The 13,943-nt window shown below is 33.3% G+C and overlaps 1 protein-coding gene across 2 annotated transcripts in view; it reads right to left on the reverse strand.

The window, feature by feature from the left end:
* Nucleotides 1-13,237, reverse strand: part of SEMA3E (semaphorin 3E) — a 568,411-nt gene extending 555,174 nt beyond the window's left edge. For both annotated transcript variants that reach the window (XM_079932521.1, XM_079932522.1), the window contains exon 1: nucleotides 13,220-13,237. The gene's annotated coding sequence lies outside the window, so the exon portion shown is untranslated. The remainder of the gene's footprint in view (nucleotides 1-13,219) is intronic.
* Between the last annotated feature and the right edge of the window lie 706 nt (nucleotides 13,238-13,943).

The following is a 13,943-nucleotide window of genomic DNA, read 5'->3' on the forward strand; positions in this document are numbered from 1 at the left end:
AGCAGAAACTAACACACAATTGTAAAGCAATTATACCCCAATAAAGATGTTAAAAAAAAAAAAAAGAAAACCCTAAGATTTTTAGTAACCGGAAGTACGAAGTTTGGGGGAAGATAATGTATTTAGTTTTGGACATGATGTTTGAGATGCTGCGATTAGACCTCCAAATAGAGATGTCAAATAGGCATTTGAATATATGAATTTGGAATTTGAGAGAGAGAGAAAAACAGATATGGGTAGGAATATAAATTGGAAAATTCCTGGCATAAACATGGTATTTAAACCAGGAAATCTGACCTTTAGTATCACTAAAGGTATATTCATTCATAGGAATGAATATACACAGAAAAGAAAGGAGGAGCAAGCCTGAGACTGGGACACCCGAATATTAAGAGACTGAAATTGAGCAGAGGAGGAATTGACAAGGTTGTTCAGGGAGATGGAAAAGAAAACCAAAAGAGAGGTGTTCTGCAAGCCAAATGAAGAAAGGGTTCAAGAGGAGACATTGAGCAACAGTGTCAAATACTTCTCATAGGCCAAGTATGATAAGTACTAAGAACTGGCCATTGGACTTTGCAGAATGGAAGACATTGGTGATTTTGACTAGTTTCTAAGGACCAAGGAGAGAAAAGCCCTCACTGAAGTGAGTTTAAGGAAATGGGAGGACAGGATTGGACAACTCTTCTAAAACCAAAGAAATTTAGTGGTAGATGGTGGTAGAAGTGGAACAAGAGAAGATTTTAAATTTTGTTTTGTTATATTGTGTTTTCAGATGGTAGTGACCATAGTATATTTGAATGCTGATGAAAAGCATCCAGTAGATTAGAAAGCACTGATGATTTAGGAGAGAAATCCTGGATTGTTGTTCTTGAGCAGATGAGAGGTGATGAGTCCCACATCACATGTGGAAGGATTAGCTTTAGACAGGAGCAAGAATAGTTCATTCATGGTTATATAGGCTTTTAACTCCTGATATTTCTGAAGTACAAATCAGTACAAATCATCTGGTTCTTTGTAGACTTTTGTGCATATTTGAGTTTCTTCTCTGGTAGATTATAAGGATTTTCTTTAATGATTTGTTTTAACCCTAACAAATTTTGTTGGTATCTTTTATCTGTCATTATCCCTCTCACCAATTCTATTTTTTCTGGTCAATTTTTAATTTACTATCATTTTCATGAGATTTACAGAGAGAGAGAGAGATTGGACAAATTTTAAAAAAGCATTCATAATAGTTGATCTTTTAATTTGCTATTTTGGACTGCCATAAGATGGTTTATCTTTTAAATAATAGAAGGTAGATGATTTCATTTTTCATTTTTTTCAGTGTGTGTGATATTTTAGGCAGCACATGAATATTTTCAATGTTCATATTTACTACCTTTTTTAATGGATGTTAATCTTTACTACTTACGGCAAGTGACACTGGTTTTCATTTACCATTGTGATATACAGTTCCTACTCTAAATAAATTTATGAGTCAAATAATGAGTTGACTTAAAATTTTTAAAGTAGCTAAACAGTACATGTGACATGTTGATATGGCAAATCTCATGAAAGTAGACTACAAGTGATGTTAGTTTTGAAAACATATGTATTAGTGATGGTTAATTCTATCTGTCAACTTGATTGGGCTAAGGGATGCTCAGATAGCTGGTAAAACATCATTTCTGGGTGTATCTGTGAGGTTGTTTCTAGAAAAGATCATCACTTAAATCAATAAAGTGAATGAAGAAGATCTGCCCTTACCAATGTGGGCAGGCATCATCCAATCCCTTGAGGGCTCAAATAGAGCAAAAGGATGGAGGAAGGATGGATTTAACCTCTCTTCTTAAACTGGGTTGTCCATCATCTGTCTCCTGTCCTTTGACATTAGAGCTCCTAGCCTCTGGACTTGGACTGAATTACACCACCTGGTTTCCTGGTTCTCCAGGTTGCAGAAAGCATACTGTCAAACTTCTAGGCCTTTATAGCCTTATGTACCAGTTTCTACAATAAATCTCCTCTTATATATAGCTATATATCATTTTGGGTTTGATTCTCTAGAGAACTCTGACCAAAACAGTATGCTTACGCTATAAACACATTCCCTGCCCTGAAAACAGTACCTTTTCCATGGACATCGCTCTGTTCCCTGGACACTAATAATAAGGTATACACAAAATGAAAGAAACAAATATTTGCTTCCCATGTTGTACAGCATGATCATCTTCATGCTACCATATATAGTTGTTAATACTGATGCTAGCTATAAACCAAACACTTTGGTGTAAATAAGATTACCAATCTTTTTTCAAGTTTATTATCAACTAAGGAGGACATGCTAAAAATCAAACAGACTATTGGACATTTTACATGGAGGGAGGTGCAACAGATCCAGGGGAATATTAAGAACAGATGAGCTGAAAGAAATGCAGAAGATAGAAGTGTTTTGTGGTAGCAATAAGGGTTGGTGGTAGGAAAAGTGTAGATATACTGGGAGTAAAGATGATAAGAGGAATAGTTAAAGTGGTCATGAATAAGCTTGGTTTATTCCAACATTTTTGTCAATATCAATACTGCCAGTAAACACTAATGGCAATTCATACATCTTTTGAACATGAATCCTGTACGTTATTTTATAGTCTAATTCTCTTATATAGGTGAATGAGGACGGCAGTCATTGGAAGTTATCTGTGCTTGTTTACCGACTTTGCATAAGCTCTCAGAAACTTAATTTTTAAGGACACATATTTCTATGAAAACCTTTCAATTTAAAACAAGTATTTATAAAATTCTTTTAAATCAATTATATAACTTTCTTTACACTCTCCTATGATATTTCACTACCTACTTAGTAATGACTGAATTGTGCAGCAGCATTTAAACCAAGTTGATAACATAATTTAACCAATTCACGTGGTGATGGTTTGAAGACAGTAATTATTTAAGTAAAAGTAACAAAAATAAAGAGCTAAAGAAAATATTAACCAGGGAAAATGGGTGCCTGCAATTAAAGGTGATTTTCTATTCTCCATCATCTAAATTAATTACATTGCCTGAAATTTATGGAACATATTTCCTTGGCCCTTAGAAACACCTTATTTAGATATCATGAATTATTTGGATTGTACAGTGTATTAAAATTACTTTATACATTTAAATATTTATAAGAAATAACCCAAACAATTAAAACATCTTTTCAATTAAAATCTATTAGGCTTGCAATGCTGTCATTGGAAATTTAACTGATTAAATATTCATACTAGTATTAAACATTTATTGTGCAAAATTTGAAACAATATTAGGTGAATAACAAGACACAGTTTTGCTTTTTATTGAAGCACCTGATTGAACAACGATGTTTAAACAAGTTAAAATACTCAAAGGGAATCTTAGATTTAAAACGTCACGCTTTTGAAGTTATGTATTTTTACTCCCAAAAGGCTTACTCAAAACTCATGTTTCTCTTCAGATTATACAAATCTTGTGCCTTTTACAAAATGGCTTACTCATTACTCACTGCTCTTCTTTCCCCAGTTCCATGTTTTTTTTCTATATTGCTTAAGAAATTGAACTTATTCTAAAACTGTAAACTAATTAGCAAAACCTATATTTTAAAATTAACATAAATTATAATAAAACAAGATATTAAATATTTCTGTCTTTGCTAGACTAGGAAAGGATGGTTTATGTTTTTGTATTTTTACTCCCTAATGTCTGATCTGAGATAAATGATGCTGAGGATGTGAAAAAATACACAAAATCTATGCTCAACTTATGAAAAAAATTTTGTTATTTAATTATTACAGAATAGTTCCAACATTGCCACTTCAACAATGTAGGTAAAAAGGAATAAAAAATAACAAATACTCAAAGGGACTTTTTGGCAGAGTTTCAAGGTCAATAGTTTCTACTCTGAAAGACTTAATTTTCTTGGGAGAGGGTGTGGAGAAAAGGGAACCTTCTTGCACTGTCGGTGGGAATGTAAATTGATCTAGCCACTATGGAGAACAGTATGGAGGTTCCTTTAAAAACTACAAATAGAACTACCACATGACCCAGCAATCCCGCTACTGGGCATATACCCTGAGAAAACCATAATTCAAAGAGAGACATGTACCACAATGTTCATTGCAGCTCTATTTACAATAGCCAGTACATGGAAGCAACCTAAGTGTCCACCAACAGGTGAATGGATAAAGAAGATGTGGTACATAGATACAATCAAATATTACTCGTCCATAAAAAGAAACGAAATTGAGTTATTTGTAGTGAGGGGGATGGACCTAGAGTCTGTCATATAGAGTGAAGTATGTCAGAAAGAGAAGAACAAATACCGTATGCTAACACATATATATGGAATCTAAAAAAACAAAACAAAGAATGGTTCTGATGAACCTAGCGACAGGACAGGAATAAAGACGCAGAGGTAGAGAATGGACTTGAGGACACGGGGAGGGGAAGGGTAAGCTGGGACGAAGTGAAAGAGTAGCATTGATAGATATACTACCAAATGTAAAATAGCTAGTGGGAACAGCTGCATAGCACAGGGAGATCAGCTCGGTGCTTTGTGACCACCTAGAGGGGTGGGATAGGGAGGGTGGGAGGGAGGGAGACGCAAGAGGAACGGGAGATGGGGATATGTGTATACGTATAACTGATTCACTTTGTTATACAGCAGAAACTAACACAACATTGTAAAGCAATTATACTCCAGTAAAGATGTTAAATAAATAAATAAATAAAAGACAATTTTCTGGCATTAGAAAAGTATTCAGAGTGATTTAAGTTGCACTATTACTACTAGAATCACTCAATCTTATCACCAAGGGGGTGATAAGGGGCAACCCATGTGTTGTATTTGGCTTTCCTATTATGTTTTAAACCTACTCTAATCAAGTTTTCATCATCATTATGACAATGAAACTTCTCTTATAAAGGAAACCAGTGATCTTCATGTTACTAAATCCAACTATCAATTCTCAGTCCTCATATGATCTGGCTGGCAGCCACAATTAACACTTAGTCACTCTACAGTACATTAAAAATGGCTATGAATTTCTTAACACTCCACTCAGAATTGAGGTGTATGTCTCCTTCCCTACATGGTGGAGGTCATGTTGGTCCAGTTTCTGGACCGAGACCCTAAGGCACAGGCACCTTCTACTTCTTCTCTTGAAGAACACTTTCCATCTGGGAGCTCTAAGCCACCATGTAGTAAGTCTGATAACACTGAGACCGCCAGGTTGGAGATGCCATTTGTCAGTGCTCTGCAAGACCATCCCAGTTGAACTCAGCCTCCCAGACACCCCTGCTAAGAAGCCAGACGTGAGGAAACTGTATTAGATCCTCCAGATCAGCCCTCCACCAGCTCAATGCGACTGAGGACCTTAGTCAAGCTCTGAAGAGCAAAACTATCACCTGCTTGAGCCCTGACCAAATTTCTGACAACTATAAGATATATGTTAAAGTTGTGAAGTGAGTAAACCCTAAAGAGTTCTCATCACAAAGAGAAAATATTTTTTTTTGTAGCTATATGAGGATGGATGTAACTAAACTTGTGGTAATCATTTCACAATATATGTAGTCATGACATTATGCTGTATGCCTTAAAATTATACAGTGTTGTATATCAATTATATCTCAATAAAACCAGGGGAAAGAAAAGACTCAGTATCTAACTGCCTATTCAACCTTCTAACCACAATTCCTATGGGCAAATCAAACTGAGTACTTCCAAAACTTAACTACTGACCTTTCCTCAAAATTCTGCTTCTTGCCAGTATTTCATTGACTACAGGAAAACCATATAATTTATCATTCAAACTAGGTACTTTCAAAGTAAAAGGTGTACTATATCGGATTACAGGCACACACCAAGCTGGAGGAATCTGGAATGTAGGGCCACCCTAGAAATCCATCCTTCAATACTCAGGTTAAAAGAAACAAGCAAACAAACAAGAAACCCTCCTTGGAGTCACCTCTAACTCCTTTCTTTCTCTAATACAAACATCACCCAATTCTTCTCCAGCTATTACAGTCACTCATTTGTGCCAACTCTCCCAATTTCACTCAAAGTCAAAGCCAAAGTCCTTAACGTGACTTACAATACAACATATATTCTGGCTTCCTTCCCATCTCTACTGTGTTTCTTACTTTTCTTCCTCTCACTCAGGTTGCTCCAGCTGCCCTGGTTTCCTTGCCTTAGAGTCTATGCGGTGGCTCCTCCGTTGCCCAGAAGATCTCTAGATAGATATCTATCTAGATTTGTGCTCTCAACAAACCGAGAGAGAGGTTTGTTGAGAGAGGTCTTGTTGCTCCACTGTCATCCTCTCAATGGGGACAACTCTGACCACCCTGTTAACATTGCATGTGGTCCCTCAAAACCCCTCCTGACATTCCTCATTACCTTTTAACATGCTATATAATTTACTCATAGATTAATTTTATTTTATCAGTCACCCCCTGATAAATGCAAGCTCTGTGCGTTTGCCAATACACTTAATGTGCCCAAAGTGATCCCTCATATAGAGTAAATGCTAAATACTTATTTATAAATGAATGGATGGTATTTTACAGATTGTACATAGACCGTAAGAATTGCACTGATCAAATTTAGGTATAGTGAGTCAGAGAGTTTTAAAATTATATTAGGATCCATTAATTTTTGAGCCAATATTGTTTGGGGTGTTTTTCTTCTGTAGTTAATGTTTTAATATGTATGAATGCTATTTATATTTTAAGCAACTTTTGTATTTTCTTTACATTTTAAGCAACACATGTATTTTCTTTAAGAAAGCTTTTTGATGTTTGTTTTTGTCACATACTTATTCTCTGTGCCTGAAATTATTAGTAATTCTTAGAGAAAAGTGAAAGATATATGCAATCTGTTACATTATGCTTCCAGCTTGACAATTTTATCCGCTCTGTGATTTGCAGTCCTGTACCTGTTTTGAAATCTTTAAATCACACATTGAACCATTTTTGCCTTTACCATTTGATATAAAATTAAAAATAATTGTCTCAAATATGAGTTAGTTTTAAAAACATAAAACTGCTATATCTTTAAACAGAACCTTATCACTTATTTTGTGGTTGTGAATAAATGTTGTCCTGATCTCTCCCAATGTGATGAGGCTGTGATATGCCCTTATCATAGCACCACTGTTACTTCATAACAGATTGGTTATCATATAAATTAATTTCTTAGTCATCATTTTAAATATAATCTTTTCTGAAAATATTTCTTGGCTCTGATTAAAATGTACTAGAGTCAGGTATTTACCCTGTGGAAGGCAAATTAATTATTCATTTTACAAAAGAGTGCAAATAGTGTAGGCTTCACAACTGCTTTCTTTTTAATCCTTTAAAAAAATTTATGTAAAAATAATGATGTTCATAAAATTTAGTTTTTGGTGAAGTGTGGTTTTAAACGATTACTGAAGAAATTAAAACTAATGAAGAAACAAATAATGTGGTATGTGTATATGTTTTCTCTTTTTATGTTACCCTTAATCAATCTTATTAAGAAATAAAACAATTCATTATTTACACTTTACAACAAAGAGGTAGCCAACTACGATCCTTTAGGTTAATTATATATTTTTGGCTATGATAGCAGTTTGTGTTTAACAAATTGAATTGATATTTCTGGCTTTCTGATGTTTTTTTCCCAACTAAACTGTAAACTTCCAAATACATAACCATTGAACACATTTAAAAAGTAAATACCTCGACTTATATACTATAGGTGCTCAAAAACATTAGGCAAGTTAATACATGGAATTCTTATAATGTGTACGTTGGGAATCATAAAAATATACTTGCCAAAATGCCAAAAACCTAACAGAAAACACATACACACAAAAATATGTATAATCAAAAATTTCCCAAGTGCTGAGTGATGGAAGCCTTACACAAAAGAGCATAAACTGTTATGATTCTAATTATATGTAGTTCCGTAACAGGCAAATTACTCTAAGGAAGGGAAAAAAAATTAGAACACTGGTTGTTTACTAAAGGGTTGGAATGAAGACTGAGTGGGACGGAGTATGAGGGAACTTTTGGATGGATGGCAATGTTTAGTAGGTATTTGTTTTACATAGCTGTGTGTATTTATCAAAACTTACAGAATGGTACAATTAACATCTGTGCAGTAAACTGTATGTAAATTTTACATCAAAGAGAAATGTTAAACAAATATTGAAAAATTTAGTTAATGATATGCATGCTGAAGTGTTTACGGTTGTTTACTGTAGTATTGTTTTTGACTTATATAAATGTAAATTTTCATAATAAAGAAACCTGAAAAATGTGTATATTAATTTTTCAAATTGTTTCCTCAAAAATTTTTAATGAAATTACACTTTTCTTGCTTTAAATATTTGAAAACTCATGAGATATGTTGTCAAAGGTTTGATAAAATTCTACTAAGACTAGAATCTGATTACATAATTTTAGTGTTAGTTACATTTTTATATTATAAGCTTTCTCAGTCTCTATTCATTAAGAAAATTGATTTGAGTCCTCAAATAGAATAAAAATGAATTACAATTTTTTTTGCCATGAATTACAACATAAGAAAAATAACTCTATTTCCTGTTTAAAAAAACCTGTTATTTTTAGATTCTCTATCCCAGAAATCGCCATTGTATACATTCCTAAAATTATAATATTTTGACCGCAGTGTTTTATATAATTCTTGATTCTCATGTAAATAGCTGACTTAGAGAATTCTCTTGAATCTCAGGAAAATATTGGTATAATATTTATGTAAATAGAAAATACTAAGTATGAATTTGTTCTAACAGTTTTGACTTGATGCATTGATCTCTGATCAGAAACAATGCAGTGTACTAAGTTATTACTTTTGCACCAGTTTGTTGAAAGGCCGTAGGAAGCACAGTAAGACTCTTAAATAACTAATCATTTGCCTTTAGAGTGAAAGGCAAATCAATGTCAATAAACCAATGGTGGGGTCGAGAAGGATGACGTGAGAATTACTTTTCTGTATCAACTTGGTTATGCTATGGGGCCCACTTGTTTGGTCATATACCAATCTAGATATTATTGTGAGGGTATTTTTTTAGATGTGATTAACATTTAAACCAGTAGACATTGAGTAAAGCAGATTATATTGCATAATGTGGTGGGCCTCACTGAAGCCCTGAGAAGGAAGTAATTTTCTGCCTGCAGACTGCCTTTGGACTCAAGAATGCAACATCAACTCTTGTCAGAACTTTGAATTGCCACCTCCCACTAGCACAAGGGCCAATTCCCTGAAATAAATCTGTCTTTCTCTCTATGTACACATCCTACTGATTCTGTTTCTCTGGAGATCTCTGACTAATACAGATGATGAAGGTCTGGAAAAAATGTGACGAAGGTAGCAGACTCGGTACTTTCTCAATGTCCTTTTTTTTTTTCCCACCAACTTTACCTATCTCTGCATTAACTGTCAATGTGTAAATATTTTACCATAAGGCAAAGCTCTCAAAAAATTGTATACAGTACAAGAAGCAATACAGACTAGTCTTTAAATACAGCCTCTGAACTGGAGATACGATGTTGAACACAGAATGTTTAAAAGGAATGTTTTTTCCATTCAACATTGGGTTGTAGTCCAGCAATGTAAAGAACGTAAACTGTCAGAGTCAGTTTGGGCTGCTGTAACCAAGTACCATAGACTGGGTGACTTAAACAATAGACACATTTCTCACAGTTCTAGGGGCTGGGACGTCCAAGATCAAGGTGCCAGCCAGCATGGTCAGGTTCTGGTGACAAACCTCTCTGGGTTATAGACTGGCTACATCTCTTTGTATTCTCACACGGTGGAAAGAGCAGAGACAGAAAGCAAGCTCTCTGGTGATTCTTGTAAGGCACTAATCCCATTTATAAGGGCTCCACGCCCATATAATCCTAATTACCTCACAAAGAACTCACCTCCTAATACCATCACATTTATATAATCTGAATTACCTCACAAAGAACTCACCTCCTAATACCATCACATTCATATAATCTGAATTACCTCACAAAGACCTCACCTCCTAATACCATCATATCTAGGGGTATGAATTTTAGGGAGACACAAACGTTCAGTCCAAAACATAGACTAAACAGTGAGATGAGAAGCTTTATTCAAGAAAACATTAGATGTTTTTGTAAGTCATTAACTTTTCTTTGGGATTTACATGAAAATTCTGTTTCAATGTGTGTATATGGATAAGAAAATTTATATTTAGGCAAAACACTCAAATGCAATCAATAATAAATCATCCATTCAATAACTCAGAGCAATCTGGGAGTTACTGTCAACTCTTGCCTCTTCCAAAATCCAAATTTATGAAGTAAAAAGTTCCACCAATTTTATCCCCTAAATATTTCTTGAATATTTTCCCTCATCCCTTTCTCTATCACCACAATTCTTATTTAGACTTCCATCAGCTTCCAGCTAGGTTATTTTAGTGGTCATTCTTTCTCTGCCTTTATTCTGGGCTTACATCTAGCTTCACAGAACAGTGTTGTTTCTCATTACTCTGATCTTAGCCTCTTTTCTTCTATCAGCAGTATTCTATTTCTGCATCCTAAAAAGTAGGCATTTTTAGTATGTAATTTTCAACTGAATTAGAAGATAATTTTACCAATTGTGTTCTAAGTGTCAGCCTAGCGTAGTATTAAAAGATGTGCGCTCTGGGATAAGAAAAGTATTTCAGTGCTGACTCTGACACTTAGTTGCCTGATCTGAATAGACTGGGCAAGATTCATAATTGCTCTAGGTCTCAGTTTCCTTATCTCTAAAATACAGATAATAAAAGCCCCTACTTCATGCTGTTGAGAGGACTACAAAAGGTAATGCGGTAAGGAATGAAGGTGCATATTTACTACAGTTCGTGACACAAGTAAGCATACAATAAATGCTAGGTGTTGTTATTTAATTGAGAATATAGAGAAGGATTTGCTCTCATAGATTATTTCAATTTTTAAGAATTTTACTTTAACGAATTTAAATTTGCTTTTATCAGAAATAATTTTTTTAAGTATGGCCATTCATGTTAACTCCTTCACCTACTAGAATGTAATTTATTTGTTCTTGCAAATGATATTCATTTCTATGTCTTAGTCCAATACTTGTTTTCTTCTGATTCTTTCCTTGTAACATCTTTAGATAAATCTGTGAAAATTTTTCCTAGAAATTGACTTTAAAATGATTTTAACTCACTTCTAAAATTTTTACTAGTAACAATAGACCTTAAAAGATGAAAATGCATAGTGAATAACTACATTTCTAGTAAAATCATCCAGCAAAATACTAGGTAATTTTATTTCATTTTGATGACTTAATCAGAAAATATGCCTTTAGACTTCTGGTTATTGCTATACTCATTGAGTATGAACTTTTCAACAGTTTTTGTAGGATAACATTTAAATTTATAAAAGATGACTTCAGGCCTATTTCTCTTGTGAAGTCATTTGGGTGTACAATATATACATAGTTACATAGTTACAAAAGAACTCTAAAGAACAATTTTGAAAGAAATAATGACAATATTTCCTTCTGCTTTATTTATTCAGTGATATCAAAATTAAACTTAACATCAGGTAATATTTTTGGTTAAGAAAAAGAATTACGTTAAAAACGGGGAAAATCTGTGTGACTAAGCTTAGAACACTTATTTAGCATCTAAAGATGCCTGTATGTTCTGAATTTTGTTACTTGGCTTAAAACATTTTTAAAAATTTGACAATAGTATGAAAACTAATAATGTGAGAAATGGTGAATTACATAAAATAAAATATACCTTATTCTATAATTAAAAATTGGGGAATTAAAATAATTAATTAAAATAATTAAATAATAATTAAAAATTGGGGAATTAAAATATAATTAAAAATTGGGGAATTAATTTAAAAAATTAAAATTAAGTTTAAGAAAATTACATTAAGTTTTTTAAAGTTGGGTTGTTAAAAGCAATGTGTCATTAAGTTATACAGTTTTTCAATTACTCAGCATTTAAAATAAACTAAGATTAATTCATGAGCAAACCTTATTTCAATTTCTAATTATTTATAAGAAATAAGAATACATTTTAACATGTTATATAGATAATATAGTTGTATAACTCATGCTAATAAAAGTTGTTAATAAATGTTAATCTAAATCTGATCTCTTGAGTTATCCCAGACTATTTTATCCAGTAACCAATTCTGACCTTATAAAAGTTTGTCAACTCTAAATTTACTAGATGCCTTATTAGCTATCATTTTGGTGTTTCATAAGAAACAGTTTTATGTTCTCTAGAGTAACCAAATTTCAACAAGTTAATTATATGCACCACAGGAAAGTAGAGCCTACAATTTGATGAAGAACATTTCTCACTTGGGAACAATATCGATGAACAGTATACATAGTAATGTTAATCCAGAACCATATGGTAAGAGGACTGTTTGTTAAATTTCATATTTAGAATAGAGAAGGGCCTCTCCCTGTATCTCAGGGAGATCAAAGCTCACAGCAGCCAAGCTACTTGTAATGTTTATTATATTTATACTATACCAGACGTTTTACTAGAAGAAAGATCATTTGGTTGATTAATCATTTTTATTCACTTGAAGAATAAGATCAGCCCACTTTTTCATATAAGTTTTTAGTGTGGAAAACTGTCAAGTTTATGAGTTATGAATTTCTGTGCTATGAAAATCTGTGAACTTTGAAAAAAAAATCATTCAACTGGTTAGATACTACACTTTTCTACAGGGATAAAATTATGATGAGTAACTATTATTACCTTAAATATTTAATCCTTTTGCAATGTTTTATAGAATATATTACAATGACATGTTTTAAATTCATTTTCTTAATGATAATCAGACATTCAGTCAGCTTCATGCAAAATATGTCCTGATACTAACCAACAAACTACAAACAGCCAGGAATATGGACATGTACATGGATTCAAAACATGGGGTCTGAAGTCAGAGTAACCTGGCTTCCTTCAGTTACTGTGTAACCTTAGACAAGTTTCTTAACATCTTGGAGCCTAATCTTCCTTATTCGTAAAGTAGGCATAGGCATAGCTCGTCATAATGTTTTCTCAATTAAATAAGGCCTCATGTCAAAAGCCCAACACAGTAAACTAACTCAGTAAATTTGAGTTTCTTCTCCCTATCATTTGACTAGTAAGAGAAAGAAAAAGCAAAAGGAAAACAAGTCTGAGTATAAATAATTTCAGATTACCTTATTCAGCATTACTCAGGTTTGGGCCTTTTTTCCCCTGTACACTCAAATTTTAATTATATTCCCTACCTGGAACAAGCAAATTACAGTCACTTTAAACAATGTACTTGTTCAAAACCAATTCAAATAAGTACTTAAACTAATTATTTTGCAGTCAGGCTCAGACCTCCAGGGTATGGTTGGCATGTCTCATTATGTAGTTTGTGTCTATGGTTCTCTCTTTCTAGAAACCACACGTCCTCAAAACTTGGATGTGATGTTTCTACTCAGTCATGAATTACATAGGATGACCTATTCGCTACAATTTCTATAACATATAACATGGGAGAAGAGCTCAGATCCACCATTATTAATGAGCATTTATATCCTTGGTGTTTTGGAGAGACTGCAAACTCTTGAGAGACTCTGAGGTATGTATTAACATAATTTCTTGCTTTTTTTTTTAAGAAAAAATAAGATGAAAAGATATAATTCATATCCTTAAGGTACTACTCCTTATCTCTCACTCCGTTTCCTTTTTTTTTTTTCTTGCTCAATTGAGTTGGATGCCAGATCCCATGATTCAGGATATACTTCACTGAGAAAGTCACCTAATTTAATGCTCCTTCTTCCTCATTTATAAAATGGAATTTATCAGGGTTGCCATTTATTGATTACCAACTATTTATTAAGCACCTGCCATATATTATCTCCTGTATCCTCACAAGAACCCTTTTAGATAACT

Source organism: Stenella coeruleoalba, assembly GCF_951394435.1.
Source record: "Stenella coeruleoalba genome assembly, chromosome: 9".
NCBI lineage: Eukaryota > Metazoa > Chordata > Mammalia > Artiodactyla > Delphinidae > Stenella > Stenella coeruleoalba.